The sequence below is a fragment of the Ovis aries genome, chromosome 3 (genome assembly GCF_016772045.2).
Source record: "Ovis aries strain OAR_USU_Benz2616 breed Rambouillet chromosome 3, ARS-UI_Ramb_v3.0, whole genome shotgun sequence".
Lineage (NCBI taxonomy): Eukaryota > Metazoa > Chordata > Mammalia > Artiodactyla > Bovidae > Ovis > Ovis aries.
The window spans coordinates 202,796,525-202,813,938 of record NC_056056.1 but is presented as its reverse complement, the minus strand read 5'-3'; the positions used below and the strand labels follow the sequence as shown (position 1 = coordinate 202,813,938).

At 41.9% G+C, this 17,414-nt stretch overlaps 1 protein-coding gene across 8 annotated transcripts in view; it reads right to left on the bottom strand.

Annotated features, from left to right (window-relative positions):
* Positions 1-12,696, bottom strand: part of GPR19 (G protein-coupled receptor 19) — a 90,930-nt gene extending 78,234 nt beyond the window's left edge. For 5 of the 8 annotated variants that reach the window (XR_009600284.1, XM_060414215.1, XM_060414219.1 and 2 more), the window contains exons 1-3: positions 12,336-12,696; positions 11,433-11,771; positions 972-1,128 (exon numbers count right to left, since the gene is read on the bottom strand). The gene's annotated coding sequence lies outside the window, so the exon portion shown is untranslated. Of the gene's footprint in view, positions 1-971; positions 1,129-10,903; positions 11,001-11,432; positions 11,772-12,335 lie in introns of all 8 variants that reach the window. The other 3 variants (XM_060414216.1, XM_060414217.1, XM_060414218.1) reach the window with 3 other exon arrangements.
* Positions 12,697-17,414: the final 4,718 nt, after the last annotated feature.

Below are 17,414 nucleotides of genomic sequence, written 5' to 3'. Positions count from 1 at the left end.
AAGCAGGGAAGCAACATAGTTCAGTGGTTAACAGCATGGACTCTGATGTCAAGTTTTTTCACTCCAAACCCCATTTCTCCTATTTGATAGCTGTGTGGCCTTGGGAAAGTTCCTTAACTTCTCTGTGTCTTAGTTTCTTCATCTCCAAAATGTGGGTACTAATAATAATTCCCACAGAAGATTATTACACAGATTAAATAACTGAGTGTGCTTGGAATGATGCCTTATACATAGCAAGAACTTTATAAGTATTTGTTAAATAAAGAAAAAATAAAATGTAAATTTGCTAGTTCCTTTCTTTGTGCTGGGTAGAAATAACCAAAGGAATCAAGATCTGAGTGCATGGCAGATTCTTTTAGCCTGTAACTCTGGAAGATTCCTTTGAGAACTTCCTGGGAGCCTTCTTGGTAGCTATTCTAAAAGATACGAGATTTGGTGGACAGCCTACCATCCCTAACAGAGAGCTGAAAACAATCACAAGCACTCCTGGTATCAGGGACATGAGAAGGAAGATGATCACACAGCACAAAGAAACAGCATGCTAGCCCACTCAGGCTCCCTCAGCCACAGCCAATAACCTTTGGGAACATGGACACAGAATAAACAGCTGAAAAAGCATGAAACAGGATTTGATTGTAGTGACATATGAAATCTGGCTGGTGTCAGTAACATTATTTTTTCCCTCTTTCCAGGATTCAAAGGAAAAAAATCTCTTTCAGCAATGAGTGCTTTGTTTTATTCATTATCACTGTATACAATGTCCATCTCATTTTTCTTCAACAAGCAGTTATTGTGGTGAATTATGCATTTTACAGAACTACCTAGGCATCTTTTCTGGACCTGTGACAAATCAAAAGCCCCTAACCTGCATGTAAGCCGAGACAAAATCTCCGAATGGCCTGGAAAACAGAAGGTATCATATCCTCTGAGCCAAATTTCAGCCACGAAACCGCGGGGTCTCTAGCACATACCTCCATCTGGACTTGATTTCAGAGACGGTCTCCTTGGGTCTTCTTGGTCAGGTTCAGCGCTTGCAGAGGAGTTTGGAGGATGCCATAAACCACCACAGAAGCTTGGGAACACAGTCATATCTGTCCTCTGCCTTCCCCTTGGCTCACAGCCTGCTTCCTGGTAGGAAGACAAGATGACGCTGTGCAGGGTTGACTGTTAAACCATCTTCCCGCCCCCAGCCCCACTCTCCTGGTGCCCCTCCCTTCTCCTTTCCTGGGCTCTGGAATGTGTCACATGGGAAATGGATCATGTGGCTCACAAGGAGAATGTGGCCAGCTTCTCTCTCCCTTCCCCCTCACTTTTCCTTTCAGGAGCACAGAGGCAGAAATCTCCTACCTGATTGGCTCTAACCAAAAATCTCCATATGAAAAGGGGAAGATTCAACCATCCAAACCTCTAGCCTTCTCCACTTTCTTTTTTATTTCTCATCTGAACGTTTTATCCTGGACATGCAGAATTGCTTGGAAGGGAAGGAAAGGATGCTTTCTCCCCAGGCCCTCCCTTTCTTTCTTGTCGTCTGTACTCTAAGTTGGCAAGGTGCTCCTTAAGCTCCCTCCGGAGCCACCTTGGCACATCTGACAAAAATCAAGTGTTCAGCACCACGGACAGCATTATAACCCCTCAGCGCTCATTTGTCTATTTCACTCTCGAGTAAATAGAACCATTTAAAAAATATTTCCCTGAGGTTTTGTGTCTAAATATACACCTGGCCATATATAAGTAGGACTCCAACTTCCCCTACTGTCAACTTACTGCTATTTATAAACACAAATATAATTTTTACATATCATCAAATGTCTATCTTCCCACCCCCATCCCACCATCCATCCACACCCTTTAAACATGCTCTATGTTTTGAGGGTGGAGAGGAAATTCTCATTACACAGTTTGCCATATGCCCATATATCTATGCTCACAGGCACAACCACAGAAATATGTAGGTTTCTTGAGTGTGCATGTTCAGATGTCTTCAGCCCCATCCCTAGGCCTCAGGCAGGGCTGAGTTAAGAGGCAGAGAGCGAGCCTGGTAGGAGCTGTTTTGTGCAGGGTCTTTCCTGCCTCGCTGACGTCCCGGTTGCCATGGTGCTAGGTAACTGCTGAAGGGGATGACTGCGTTCAGAACCAGTCACCATGGGACCCTGCTGACTAAAGAAAGGAAGAGGGAACAGAACTGAATTGCAGAGGAGGACTTTCAATTAGCATTTCAGAGCCAAATTTACCTAATGGGCCCCTTCTTTACTGAATTGCTGCTGACCCTAAATCTTGAAAGGATTCTAGGAATTAGTATGGACACTGTGACGGTAACTCCCTCCATCCTTCATTGCTTCTTTCCTTAAAAATCTATTTAGGTGCAACAGAATGAAAATGCCAGCTTCACAGAACGACTGTGGCATGCCATCAGAAAGCAGGGTGGGGGTGGGGGGGTGGGGGTGGAAGAAGACAGGAAACATACTTCTCAGATTGCGGCTTCTGACTTTTATGAGGCCATTCATCAGATCTAACAGTCTTAAGTGGGAGATACACTAGACCTACACCTGAACTAGGAACAACTGTGAATGCTTTATGAGTTTACAGGAGAAAAGATAAATATTGTTTAATGTGACTTGCTGGATTATTTTAAATAAAAATAAATTTGAATAATAAGGTCAATCACTTGCATAACATTTGGACTATCCCAAGTTAGGAACTGAATCTATACATTTGCCTCTTTAGACATACACATAACCTGTTTGTTTCTAACTCAGAATTCTAAGAATGGCAATTCTGAATACTGTATTTCTATGGGGGGGGGTGGTTCAGGTAGAAATACTGACTTTCAATGTGCAGTGATGCAAATTCTGTTAAGAAAAGAGGTAGCATAGAGAAGCTCCAGTATAATTTCATGAAATTGAAGCTCTTTCCTGGCTTAATGTTCATAGCGTAAGACATTTTTACTTCTTTTATTCTAGGATAAGAATCAAGTTAATTCTAGTTTTTCTATATAAGGCTCAGAGAAATTCAACTCTGTTAATTCTAACACTGGCCCCTTTCAGAAAATTAATTTATCAGGAAAGCTGGACATGTGTTTGAAGAGATTCTTAAGAAAGTTAATCAGATGGTAACTTAATATCATCTCTCTTCTCTTAGTGAATAATAAGAATAATCATAACAGCAACAACAGAACCAGCTAATTATATACCATGAGCCATGATCTCATTTAACCCTCCTATCCAACCAGAGAAAAACTTAACTGTATTTTTCTCATTTAATAGACTCTTTGGAGGTTTGGCCTGACTTGATAAAAGAAATTATTGTATTTTTAATAAAACATTCATCACACTGGTAAAAAAAAAATACTGGGATTGGGGTGATGTATTATGTTTCTCAGCAAATTATGGTGGCTCAGACGGTAGAGATTCCACCTGCAGTGCAGGAGACCTGGGTTGGATCCCTGGGTCACGAAGATCCCCTGGAGGAGGGCATGGCAACCCACTCCAGTATTCTTGCCTGGAGAATCCCCATGGACAGAGGAGCCTGGTGGGCTACAATCCATGGGGCCGCAAAGAGTTGGACATGACTGCGCAACTGAGCACATCCAACCATAAGGAAGGTACTGTTATTAACATTCCTGCTTTACAGACAAGGAAACTCAGGGAGGAGAAGTAACATGCCCACAACCACACCACTAGTTAGTACAGGAGCTAGGACTTGGGACTGTTTAGTCTGACTCCAGAGCAGGTACACTATACTATACTATTCTATATCATAAATAATGGATTCATTTAAAATAACTTATTAATATGACTGATGTGATTCAGTACTATAGGCCTTTGACAGAAGAAATCAGAAAGACTGCTTTAAATCATTTGAGAGCAAAAAAAGACCAAATTATTCATTCTTTTTAGAATGACTGCACATGTACATCATAGCTTAATGATAAAATAAAAATGATCTCATAAGGAATCATAATCTGAAATATTAATACTGTAAAATGCTATGTAATATACTAATTCTATTAAAAATATTTATAATCACCAAACTTATTCCCAGCCTTTTTGAAAAAAACAGACAGTTGTCTGCCATCCAAACCCATAAAATCCTGTAATATTTGTGTAACTGGGGTCATATTTTGAAAATAATTTATGTGATTTTTTTTTTCTCCTCTACCTGCCTGGGGAATCAATTGGCCTTGGGGATAGAGAATGTGGCACTCTTCAGAGTTACCAAAGTGATGAGGAAAAAAGAAGGAATAAATATTATAGCTTCCGAAATTTAAAACAGGAGTGTGCAGCAAGACAATAGGCTTGAAATCCAAGCTACTGTTTTGAAAGCCATTCTCAAAATTCCTTTATTTGTCATCAACCAAATATAGAAGACTTTGCTCAGATTGTCTGGTACCATAGAGTAGGCCTTCAGACTGGGGCAGGCAAACATTTTCCAAAGGGTCCCACAGTCTGAAGCCAGTTCTATGGGAAGTAATTTTTAGATCCTTAACTTCCACAAACTGATCTTCCTGTGAACTGCTGCAGTCGAAATATCATGCTGGTTCTTGATTCCCATCTAGAAGTTTTTCTTCCGTTATACCACAGACTGGTGAACCTCTCAGCCACCTTACCTCAAATCCTACCATGGTGAATTGCTTGGATTTTAAAAAACTCCTGGGAGCCAAGCAAAGAAACAACTGGAAACATTGAGGATGCTATTGAGATATTAGTTAACTTGAGTTAACACATCCTTTTAAAAAACAAGAGCTCTCCAACTGCTTTAAACAAAGCTGAAAGCAAACCACTATCCAACTGTGCACTGAGATTCATTAAAACAGTTCTCTTAAAGGAAAGCTCTATTTACAAAAGAATGCCAGCTAATAAATGCAGAATATAATAGTTAGAACACCACTTTTGCAGGCCCCAGTGTAATGATTCAGGCAAGGACCACAACAACTATGAGATGAAAAGTTGTTGGGAACAGGCTGTTTGTCGATTATTTACAAACTTTCAATGGTGAGACTGGGAGAGGGGGGTCATCATCTAAACCAAGTAACCAAATTTAGCATCACTACCAATGGTGGGCCACAGTCCATAGGTTCGCAGAGTCGGATGTGAATGAACAGAACAGGACAACCTGAAATTAGTGCCTAACGTAAAGCAATGTAACCTACCCAACATTACTAATGAAGTATTCTTTCTAAAAACATTTATCTGAATATAATCAAACCTCTATACAGCGTGCCTCTCAGGGAGGGGAGACGGGGGGGAAAAGCAGTGGTTGGAGAAACAAATCAAAGGCATTATAAGAAAAAAATCAACCAAATTGAGAATATAGAATATTCTGCAAGAGAACTAGTCTGGACTTATCAGAAGGTCACTGTTTTAAAATAAGAAGGGTGAGCTGTGACAGATTAAAGGAGACTAAAGAAAACCAATTGCAAAGCACGTAATTTGATGAGATCCTGACTGAGGGAGAGTTAAAATATATACATAGTTAAAATATAAAATATATAATATATAAAATAGCTCTCAAATATTTTGGAGACAATTGGGGAAATTTGTCTTGTGATTTGTATTAGGTGGTGTCATGAAATCATTATTTCTATTAGGTGTGAGAAAGGAATTGTAGTTAATGGGTGGATTTTCTTATTCTTAGGAGACGTTGAAGAATTAAGGATGAAAGGTCAAGATGAATTCAAGTTACCCACACACAGTTAAACAAGAAATAATATGTACATACATAATCAGAAAGGGAAAGTAACAACGGGCGCATATAGGTGAAGAGTCTGTGGGTGTTTACTGCACTGTACTTTCAACCCTGTTGTCTGAGTAAAAATGGAAAGTAATCAGTTCTGCTCTGTGGTGGACAAGGACACGCCACACAGAGAGTAAGAGTCTCTCCCTCTAGATCTCAGGTTCAGAGAGAAAGAGATAAAGGAGAATAAAGCAGCCAGTCACTGGACCTGACTCCTAGGCCAAAGAAGGATATGAAAGTATTCATTTTCTCTTGGTGACTCTTTCAAATTACTGGAAACAATGGCTTCAAATAGCACAACTCTATTGTCTTATGGTATTGTAGGTCAGAAATCCAACATCAGTCTTAGGGCTCAGATATGGTGACAGCAGGGCTGTGTTCTCTTCTGGAGACTACAGAGAATCTGTTTCCATCCTTTGGCTTGTAACTCCCTTACTCCATCTTCAAAACCAACCATCCTGTATCTCTTTAACCATTACTCCACAGTCAGAGAGTAATAGAGACTAACTTAAGCCATTCCAGAGTCACTCCCTGTGACTCTGATCTCAGATTGGAAAGTCAGTAGGCTGGATCCACGAGATAATCTAGGATAACCTCCTCTCTCAAGGCCTTAACTTAGTCATATCTACAAAGTCCCTTTTACTCTGGAAGGTAACATATTCACAGGATCTGAGTACTAGGGTAAATATCTATAGGTGTCCTAATTCTGCATACCACAGTAAGTTACCTCCAGGTTGAGAGGAGCACTCAGGGCAAGAGATCTCTGCTTTTGCTCCCCTCTGGAAACAGCTGCCAAGGCCCCTCACACCTCATTCTGAACTTTGCATGGCCATTTGGGCCAATGGCAAATTTTCTACAGCGTACACAGGCATACAGAGCAGCTGACCATCCCAAGCGTTTCCTGTTTCTTTGAAGCATGGATGCTAAACTAACAGCCATAGGGCCTGCTGTGGTCAGGTGAAGTGACTCGATAGCAAGAGCCAAGGAGAAGCAGAGTCTCTAAGGGGGAGAGCCTGTTCCTCCCTGGGAGATTTGCCTGAAGCCAAAAATGGGCCATGAATTCATGAGATCCAGGCTTCAGCATCACAGGCCAGCAGGTTCCCCAGTGATCAGGCCAGCAAGGGGCATCATGCAAGAACTCTGCCAGTGCACACACTAGGTCCAGAATGAAGCCAGGGAATACCCCTTACTCATGAGTCCACAGGAATGTATCTGTTACCCCTCCCCACCCTTCATACAAATGGACATTATCGTCAGAGAAGATGTCGGGACCTCCTTAGGAAACATTATGAAATAGGACACATTTTTATCCAAAGGAGACTTATGCTACTTAAAGAAACCACTTAAATAATGAAATTGATTGAACTATATTTGAGACTGAACTAGACACTTAGTTGGTTTTTCTGTAATCAGTTGGGGTGGCTTTAAAATATGTCCACAAATTCTTTGATATGCCTCCCTTCAAATGGTGACAACAATATTTCTCTTGAACATGGGCCATCCTTACAACCTGTTTCCAGTTAAAATGATGTGTTAGAAGTGATTCTCTGTAACTTTTGTGGCTAGATCATCAGAAGGACAGTTTCTGCCTGGCTCTCTCCCTCTTGGATTACTCATTCTTGGGGAAGCCAGCCACCATGTCATGAGGACACCAATGCTGTACTGTAAGGAGGTCCATGCATGGAAAACTGAGGCCTCTCACCATCCAGCGCCAACTAGCAACCAGGCAGTGAGCCACCCCGGTATCAGATCCTCCAGCCCTAGTCAAGCAACTGCAGTCCAGACGACACCTTTTGCTGTCATTGTTCTGCTGGGTCTTCACTGCTGCACATGGGCTTTCCCTAGTTGCAGCAAGGGAGGGCTAATTTCCAGTTGTAGTGCAAAGGCTTCTCATTGCAGTGGCTTCTCTTACGCAGAGCACAGGCTCTAGGGTGTGCAGGCTCAGTAGTTGTGGCACACAGGCTTAGTTACTCTACGTTGCAGTGGAGAAGGCAATGGCACCCCACTCCAGCACTCTTGCCTGGAGAATCCCATGGATGGAGGAGCCTGGTAGGCTGCAGTCCATGGAGCTGCAAAGAGTCAGACACGACTGAGCGACTTCACTTCACTCACTTCATACTTTATCACTGAAGAAGGATATGGCAACCCACTCCAGTATTCCTGCCTGGAGAATCCCATGGACAGAGGAGGCTGGCTGGTCATAGTCCACGGGGTCACAGAGAGTTGGACATGACTGAAGTGACTAAGCACGCACATACTCTACATTCTGAAATCTTCCTGGACCAGGGATTGAACTCATGTTCCCTGCACTGGCAGGTGGATTCTTATCCAGTGTACCACTAGGGAAGTCACAGACAACATCCTGACTACAACTTTGTGAGATCCCAGGCCAGAACTCCCTGGTTAAGCTGTTCCCATATTCCTCACCCACAAAAATGATAAGATAATGCTTATTATTAAGTTCCTAAGTTTGGGGGAGTTTTGTTATGCAATAATAGATAACATATCCACATGAAAACTCTAGAAACCAATGAGGAGAACTACTTTTTCTTGACATATTTGAGCAGTAGTGAGTTAAGTAAGTGTCCCTGCTGCATATGTGTGTGTTCCTGTTGTGGTAAATTGTGGTTTTATTAATCCAAGAGCAGGAGGAAACGGAGAACACAACTAGCCACATTAGAGAGCTATCTAAGGGGAAAAAAGAAAGCCACTCGGGTGGAGGTGGATTTATTATAAAGACTGAAGAAGAACTGCAGGGAACTCAAGAACAGGAAGTGGCAGTGAGACCAAAGATGGGACTGAAGTAAGGGACAGAAAGCTGTCAGAAAGCTGACAGAAAGCTCTCTTTCTCTCTTGAGGCTACAAGACCTATTCTCTCCCATTTCTCTCTCTTAATTAGCAGCATTCATCTGCTTCTCTTTTGCAATCAGCTTGCTCTGATTACTGATGCACAAATGGTGGTCTTAGCTCTCTGCAAGTTACACGACCTTACAACTTCAATGCTTCTATCTAAATGAACCAGTCTCAATTAAAACAGAACTACAATATGATGCAGCACGCCTACTTCTGGGTATACTGTTGTCTAGTCGCTCAGTCGTGTCCGACTCTTTGCAGCTCCATAAACTGGAACCCCTCAGGCTCCTTTGTCCATGGAATTTTCCAGGCAAGAATCCTGGAGTGGGCTGCCATGCCCTCCTCCAGGGGATCTTCCCAACCCAGGGATCAAACCTATGTCTCCTGCGTTGGCAGGCAGATTCTTTACCATTAGACACCTGGAAAGTCCACTTCTGTGTATATACCTAAAGGAAATAAAAATCACTGTCTAGAAGAGATGTCTGCATTCCCATGTTCATAGAAGCATCATTCACAATAGCTAAGATATGTGGAAACAACATGTCTGTTGACAGATGAATGAGTAAAGAAAATGTGATATACAAATACCCACCCCACCCCCCACCTCACACCCACACACACTGGAGCATTATTCAACCTTAAAAAAGAAAATTCTGATAAGCCAGACACAGGAAGACAGATACTGCATGATCTCACTCATATGTGGAATCTAAAAAAGTTAAATTCATAGTAACAGTGAGTAGAATAGTGGTTACAGGGCTGCGGGATTTCCCTACAGGGAGAGATACTGGTCAAGGGTACAAAGTTTCAATTATAAGATAAACAAGTTTTCGAGACCTTATATACATATATCATGTTGACTATAGTTAATAACAGTGTATACCTGAAATTTACTGAGAGAGAGTTCAAGTGTTCTCACCACACATGCAAAAATGGTAACTATGTGAGATGGGGTATTATTTAGCTTGACTGTGGTCATCACAATGTACATTACAAAGTACATATATCACATCACATATACCTTTATTTGTCAGTCATACTTCCATAAAGCTGGGGAGAAAATATATGACCCAGTCTCTCAATATTCTGATCCAAATTCTTAGGAGGCAGTCAGTTTGACTCAGCTCAAGGAGAGCAAGGAGATCAAACCACTCAATCCTAAAGGAAATCAACCCTGAACATCCACTGGAAGGACTGATGCTGAAGCTCCAATACTTTGGTCACCTGATGCAAAGAGCGACTCATTGGAAAAAGACCCTGATGCTGGGAAAGACTGAGGGAAGGAGAAGAAGGCGATGGAGGATGAGATGGTTGGATGGTATCACTGACTCAATGGACATGAGCTTGAGCAAACTCCAGGAGATAGTGAAGTACAGGGAAGCCTGGCTTGCTGTAGCTCATGGGGTTGCAAAGAGTCAGACACTACTGAGCAACAACAACAAAGTCAGATATAAAGTGGATCAAATCAGCTGGAGGCACTGCGATGGAGCAGAGCTCTTGTGCTTCCCCCTCAATGCTCTCTAACAGATTGGCAAATATTATAAGGAGGAAGGACAGGGAAGGGGAGGAAGCGACTGGCAGAGGAAATGACTGACGTCTTAGTGTGTATTTTTTTTTTTAATTCCATGAACTCTCCACTGCCGAGCCTGCCAATAATCACAATATCCTGGCATCAATAACAGCAGTAGTATGGTGGTTTCAACTTCTGAATTACTTATATCCCTAGAAACCTAAAGAAAGTGCCCTTTCTCTTATAAATTCAAATTCGTGACCCACACATGCCATCCTTCCCTGTCCAAGTGATTCTCTACTCACTGAGAGGCGACAAACACAGCCTTGATTCTCACTATTCTCATTTGAAAGTACCGACAGCACCACTTGTGTAGTCAGAGCAGTGGTTCTCAACCTTGGCAGCAGAATGAGGAGCTTTAACAAAATACTGATATCTGGGTTCTACTTCCAGAGATTCTGATTGAATTGTTGAAGGTGAAGCCTGGACACTAGGACTTTCTAAAGCTCCCCAGATGATTCTAATGTGCAGGCAAGGTAAAGAATCTAGCCTCAGGTTCTTTGAATACAGATGCTACATTGAGCATGCACATTTTGGTGAGGAGATGGCAGGCATAAATGGTGGGACGCTCAAGGCAGAAACTCTTATTTGTTAAATATACACTATAAGTTATGCTAGTAACTCATGCAGTTGTCAACAATATTTTGTTTCATCTTTACAGTCATCCTATGAAGAAGACACTACTGTTCTAATTTGACACACAGGAAAATCGAGACTCAGAGAGGTCACACAGAGAGACTGTCATACCTTAGCATCAAACTCCAGGTCTGATTCTCAGTTCTATACCCTTTCTGCAACACCGTACTGAGAGATCACACCTCTTACAGTTGGATGATCCCACTCCCTAAAACCAAAATACGAAGGCATCAATGCAGAAACCCTATTCTATTGCATGCGTAGGTTTTTTTTTTTCCGGACATTTTCATGAATGACACACATGTGGCCCCGTTACTAGGTTACACTAGTGTTAATTGCTCAGTCATGTCTAACTCTGTCACCCCATGGACAGTAGCCTGCCAGGCTCCTTTGTCCATGGAATTCTCCAGGCAAGAATACTGGAGTGGGTTGCCGTTTCCTAGGCTATACTATAGGCTCCCAAATGAAGTGAACTGCTCTAGGGAGAACTTCCTGATAGGGGACTACCAGGACTGGACCTTTCTTAATGAAGCATTTCCATTCTATTGATTGATACCTGGATCCTTCTCCTTCACTGCTAACTTAAGTCCTGTGGCTTTCTATACTGAGTGTTTCTTACAGATGAAGCTATATTGCTTACCTACAAGCAATTCCTTTGCTGGTCGACTAAAATCACATAGTGCATCGTTCCTCTGCCTTGTACTCCAGACAGTACATAAAAAATCAAAATATATTCCAAATCAAAAGTTGACTAGAGATTGCTGCCAATATCAAGATGTACTCTCATACCAAGTGACTCTGGAGGCTAAAAAGCAGAATGTATGTACTTTTGTAACAAGCTGGTGTCTTGATAGCTCAGTTCCACCATTCCACTCCATGAAATCCACACTGCATCCTGCCTGAGGTGTGGCTGAAGGGACCCACAGGGCCAGAACACTGCAGGAAGAAACTGAATGCTCGCCCAGGTGACCCACGTATCCTGAGAGAGAAAGAAGTCAGATTAGTCAGTTCTGCCAAGATGCTCCCAGAATTCCCAACTCCTCTACTTCCTCATCCCAACCTCAGTCCTTGCTCAGGACTCTGGCTTCTAGAATCCTCCTTGGCCCACTCACTTAGGGACTCCCCAACTTCCACCGTACTCAAGAGGAACTAAATATGGGGGCATTTCTGTCTTTCTGTTTACAAACACGAACATCTTCACACTATCTGATGGGAAGCGTTCTCTACTGCAGGAGTTCCCGACCTTCAGGCTCTAATGCCGGATGATCTCAGGTGGAGCTGATGCCATCATGATAGAAATAAGGTTCACAATAAATGTAATGAGCTTGACTCATCCTGAAACCATCCCCTGTCCCCCACCCACCATGGAATAACTGTCTTCCACACTAGTCCCTGGTGCAAAAAAAAAAAAAAGTAGTGTTGGGGAACACTCCTCCACTACCAAGAGCTCTGTTTTCCTAGTTTCCCCTCTCCACTGGGCTGTGTAGTTACTGCCTGCCTTCACCGCTTCTATTTTCCCATCTTCTCCTCCCCTCTGCATTACCTTACTTCACAATCCCTCTTGGTCTCCAGGAAAAAAAAAAAGATTTTTTTTTCACGGTCCTTAAAAATTTATTCCTTCTGTCGCGCCCAGGGTTATCTTTCCAAATACATAAAGCCCATCACTCTGGTTTTAAAGCCTGAACGACTCTCCCATGTCCACTCCTTCATTATTCGATTCGCTGAATTCTCAGAGAATTCACGGCAGACGCACAGTAAGGAAAAGAGGAACCACCGTACGAGCATGTGGAGTAGTTACTGCAAAATCTCGAGCAAAGTAGTGTTGTGTGCTTGAATCCATCGCGTCAACGTAAATTATCCTCCGACCTTTCTCGAGGGTCAAACTAGCTTGACTGTTATTCACCAAAAAGTTTCAAAATGTTTTCGCGCTTAAAAAAAAAAAAAAAAAAAATTTAGTCAGGCGCATGCGCAACCGCATACAGTTGTGGGGGGCGGGGTTGCTCTTCGCGCAGGCAAATCTCGCGATGTTTGAGCCAGACCGGAGAGTAGGGTTTTTTTCTCCCCTCCCCTCCACCAAGTGCAGTGATTTAATGCTGTAATCAAATTAAAAATATCAAGACTCCACGGCGAGAACAAACGAGGCTAGAAATAGGCAACATGCCAGCGGCTGTTTTCCCTTCTAGGAAGGGCTTCTTGCGACGCCTCGAAGGCCCCACAAGTTCCTCAGAAACAAAAGTCAGAAGTATGTAAAAACAGAAGAAGCCAACCACTGTATCACCTTAGAGCGGTGTGGAGATTCTTGTTTTTCCATTTTTTACTGTACGAAAAATCCTATTGGCTGCTAGCAAACCAGGTTACACGCCCTTCGCCACTGCGCATGCGCTAGGCTTTGTTTACTACCTCGGACGGCCGCTGGGTCCCGCCTCGAGAGCCTGGCGTGTAAGGACACGTTCTGGGGTGTAGTTGTAGGCCGGGGACACGGATGGGAGGTTGATACCAGGACAGGTTAAGTGTAAGCCTGAAACCAGGGAAAATACGAGCGGTAATGAAAGCTCTTGAACACTCAGAAACCGTTGTCTTGTCAGATCTGTCGTGTACTGAAGGTAATGAACGTGATAGTGCCACTCTTAAATAACTAAGAATTGGTAAGCAGCAACTCTAAGGCCCAAAGCGGAGGTGGAATTTAGGTACTTGTTAAAAATATGGGCTCTGTAATGGAAAAGATGCAAATAACCCTAACGCTTAAGCCCATCTTACTTAAATTTCGAGCAATACCTCCATGATTAAGAATGTCTCTTGCAGCAGAGTCAAGAAGGCAGCCATGCAAATTTTGAAACTAAAAACTGGTGACTCTAGAAGCAATAGCCGGAAAAAGCACCAACCAACAAGCAAATTTTTAAAAAATGGCTTTAAGTTCCCTTCAAAATCAGTTTCAAATGGGTTAGAAGGCTATGATACAAGATGAGAAGATCTGGTGAAACTTTGGTTATATTATAGATATGGCTAGATCCGTTTGAAAACAAGGCAAGTTAAATTTTTTTTTAACGTATTTTTGATGGAAGAGTTCCTAATGGTGAATTTTAATGTGCTCTAAACGGCCTTCAGTTGCTGGTAGATTCAGCTAAACCTAGATCTGTATCTTTGAGTTGGATAATAGCATCTGTATCTTTGAGTTTGCTGTTTACAATTTGGACGTTTTATGGGACTATTTGTTAGATTTCAAATAATTTGAAGACTTTAATTTGTAATAGAAGAAACTTTCTACAAAAGGAAGGTGAGATTTTTAGGTCGTGAAATTAAGTAAGGGAAAAGTATGTACATGTGTGCAAATGGGGCCAAATTTTCAAGGCTCTGGGCACTTCCACCATGGTTCTCAGAGAGCCTTAACCTTAAAAAGTTAACCTCTAGATTTTTCTCATATTTGACGTAATAGTAAAATGTAGTAAATGTAGCAATTTGGATACTTTTAAGGCAACAATTGGTACCAAAGTCAGAAGGAACTTAAAAGTCCTGCTCCATTATCTAAGGTTGCACTCATTCGGTTGAGGTAAGGTGATAGCCAGTTTTCTAAGCAGGATTGAATTGATGTTTTTTTCGTGAAGGAAAAGAAATGTAGATAAGCTGAATTGATTCTTTGTTCACTTATTAAGGTGATTAAGACTGACTCATAAACACTGCTTACTTTGTCAAGGCAGTCAACAACTGTAAAAGAAACTGAATGCTTTTATTGCACATGATGAGATGGTGCTAATGGAAATAGAGAATGGAAATTGGATGAAGAGTTGATACAGAGCTACCAATCCTTTGAGACTACTGGTTCATTTACATGTGATGAAAACGTTAGTGTAAGACCAGTAACTGGTCAAATAAAACTTTTATCTTTGTTCACTGAAAAAAAATCTTTTAATGAGTAAAAGAAACTCACCAGTGAATTGGTTACCCATTCAGTTTGTCATGCAACTCAGGAAATAGACTTCCAGGATTTCCACAGTCAGTAGCTAAAAACGTTATCCATGAAATTAAAAAAAGCTATCCATATTATTTATTTAGCAGCATTCGGAGCATGCTCTACTGTAATTACCCTGACATTGTAAGGCAGTGAGAAAACTGCTGCCTTTTGTAGTCACATTTATGTAAACGTGGGTTCTTAAATTATTGTGACCCCAACATAAGGAACTGCTGAACAAGGAATCGTCTATGCATTCCCAATTACCCCAAATTTGTAGAATCAATACAATATAATCTTACTTATTGCTTCCCTTGTGGCTCAGCTGGTAAGGAATCTGCCTGCAGTGCAGGAGACCTGCATTCGATTACTGGGTTGGGAAGATCCTCTGGAGGAGGGAACAGCTACCCACTCCAGTATTCTGGCCTGGAGAATTCCATGATCTTTATAGTCCATGGGGCCGCAAAAGTCAGATACAACTGAGCGACTTTCACTTTCAATCTTACTTATTAACTGAGTGATAGAATTTTTTTCATGACATAATTTTAAAGATTTTAAAAGTATTAAACATGTTATAGCCAAATTGCAGTTGTTTGTGTGTGAATCTTTATTGGTGAACAAGGGACTGCCAGAGATCTGTGCTGCAGCTTCTAGCCCTGCACTCTTTCAAGTGTTGGGAGTAATTCTAGTACACTTGTCACACCTGAAGAAAGAATACTGCAGTCAGATGGAAGGGAATCATTAGCAAGGGGGGTAGGGGCATATGGGAGAAAAAAGGGTGAACTTTGGTTGTGAATATTTAGCAGTGCCCATTAAAGACATCATCTCTGCTACAATACTCTTGCGACAGCTAGAGAACTCCACCCTAGGCTCTCTGCCATCCTCATCTTTGCCCGGCTGGCTTTACTGCATTTACATCTTTCTGTTCTGCCATCCTCAACTTAGTAGTCTTCTGTCACAGTCTCAGGATGGCTGCCATAGCACCGAACATCATGTTCTCATATGAAATGTTCAAAGAGAAAGGAAGGGATAGAGGGAGGGAAAAAAGAAAAGAGAAAAATGCTTTCTCTTTGTGTCCTCCGTTATCAGAGTGAAAAATCTTTCCCATATGACTTAACAGACTTCCCCTCACATCTCATTGCTCAGAACTATGTCATATGACTACCTCTAGCTGGGAGGAAGGGTCGGAAAGTATGTATATACAGACCAATAAAAAAGAAAATTTTTTTTTTAAACAGCACACTAGAAATAATAGGACTTACAGAAAATACAAGCTTAGGAACAGACCACTCAAAACCTATGCAGTTTTGTTACCTGAGGACCATAAAAGTTACTAGGCTAATGAAAAATACCATCACAATTAAATCTCCTCCGGTGTTCTCAACATCACAATAATCTTTTAGAGCTATATTGTCTGTTTTGTCTATGTGAAGCTCTTGAGCATTTTTTAAGATTTTTTTTAATGTGGACCATTTTTTAAGCCTTTATTGAATTTGTTATAATATTGCTTCTGTTGTTTATGTTCTGGTTTTTTGGCTTCAAGGCATGTGGGATCTTACCTCTCCAACCGGGGATCAAACCTGCACCTGCTGTATTGGAAAGTGAAGTCTTAACTACTGGACCACCAGGGAAGTTCCATTCTTGAGCATTTAAATGTACCAATCCAAACTGAGATGTGATGTAAGTATAAGATACATACCAAATATCAAAGACTTCAGTTCAGTTTCTCAGTTGTGTCCGACTCTTTGCGACCCCATGAACTGCAGCATGCCAGGCTTCCCTGTCCATTACCAAATCCTGGAGTTCATTCAGACTCACATCCATCGAGTCGGTGATGCCATCCAGCCATCTTATCCTCTGTCGTCCCCTTCTCCTCCCGCCCCCAGTCCCTCCCAGCATCAGAGTCTTTTCCAGTGAGTCAACTCTTCACATGAGGTGGCCAAAGTACTGGAGTTTCAGCTTTAGCATAAGTCCTTCCAAAGACTACCCAGGGCTGATCTCCTTCAGAAAGGACTGGTTGGATCTCCTTGCAGTCCAAGGGACTCTCAAGAGTCTTCTCCAACACCACAGTTCAAAAGCATCAATTCTTCGGTTCTCAGCTTTCTTCACAGTCCAACTCTCATATCCATACATGACTACACTACTGGAAAAACCGTAGCCTTGACTAGATGGACCTATGTTGGCAAAGTAATGTCTCTGCTTTTGAATATGCTATCTAGGTTGGTCATAACTTTCCTTCCAAGGAGTAAGAGTCTTTTAATTTCATGGTTGCAGTCACCATCTGCAGTGATTTTGGAGCCCAAAAATAAAGTCTCACACTGTTTCCATTGTTTCCCCATCTATTTCCCATGAAGTGATGGGACCGGATGCCATGATCTTCATTTTCTGAATGTTGAGCTTTAAGCCAACTTTTTCACTCTCTTTCACTTTCATCAAGAGGCTTTTTAGTTCCTCTTCACTTTCTGCCATAAGGGTGGTGTCATCTGCATATCTGAGGTTACTGATATTTCTCCCGGCCATCTTGATTTCATGTTGTGCTTCCTCCAACCCAGCGTTCTTCATGATGTACTCTGCATATAAGTTAAATAAGCAGGGTGACAGTATACAGCCTTGACATACTCCTTTTCCTATTTGGAACCAGTCTGTTGTTCCATGTCCAGTTCTAACTATTGCTTC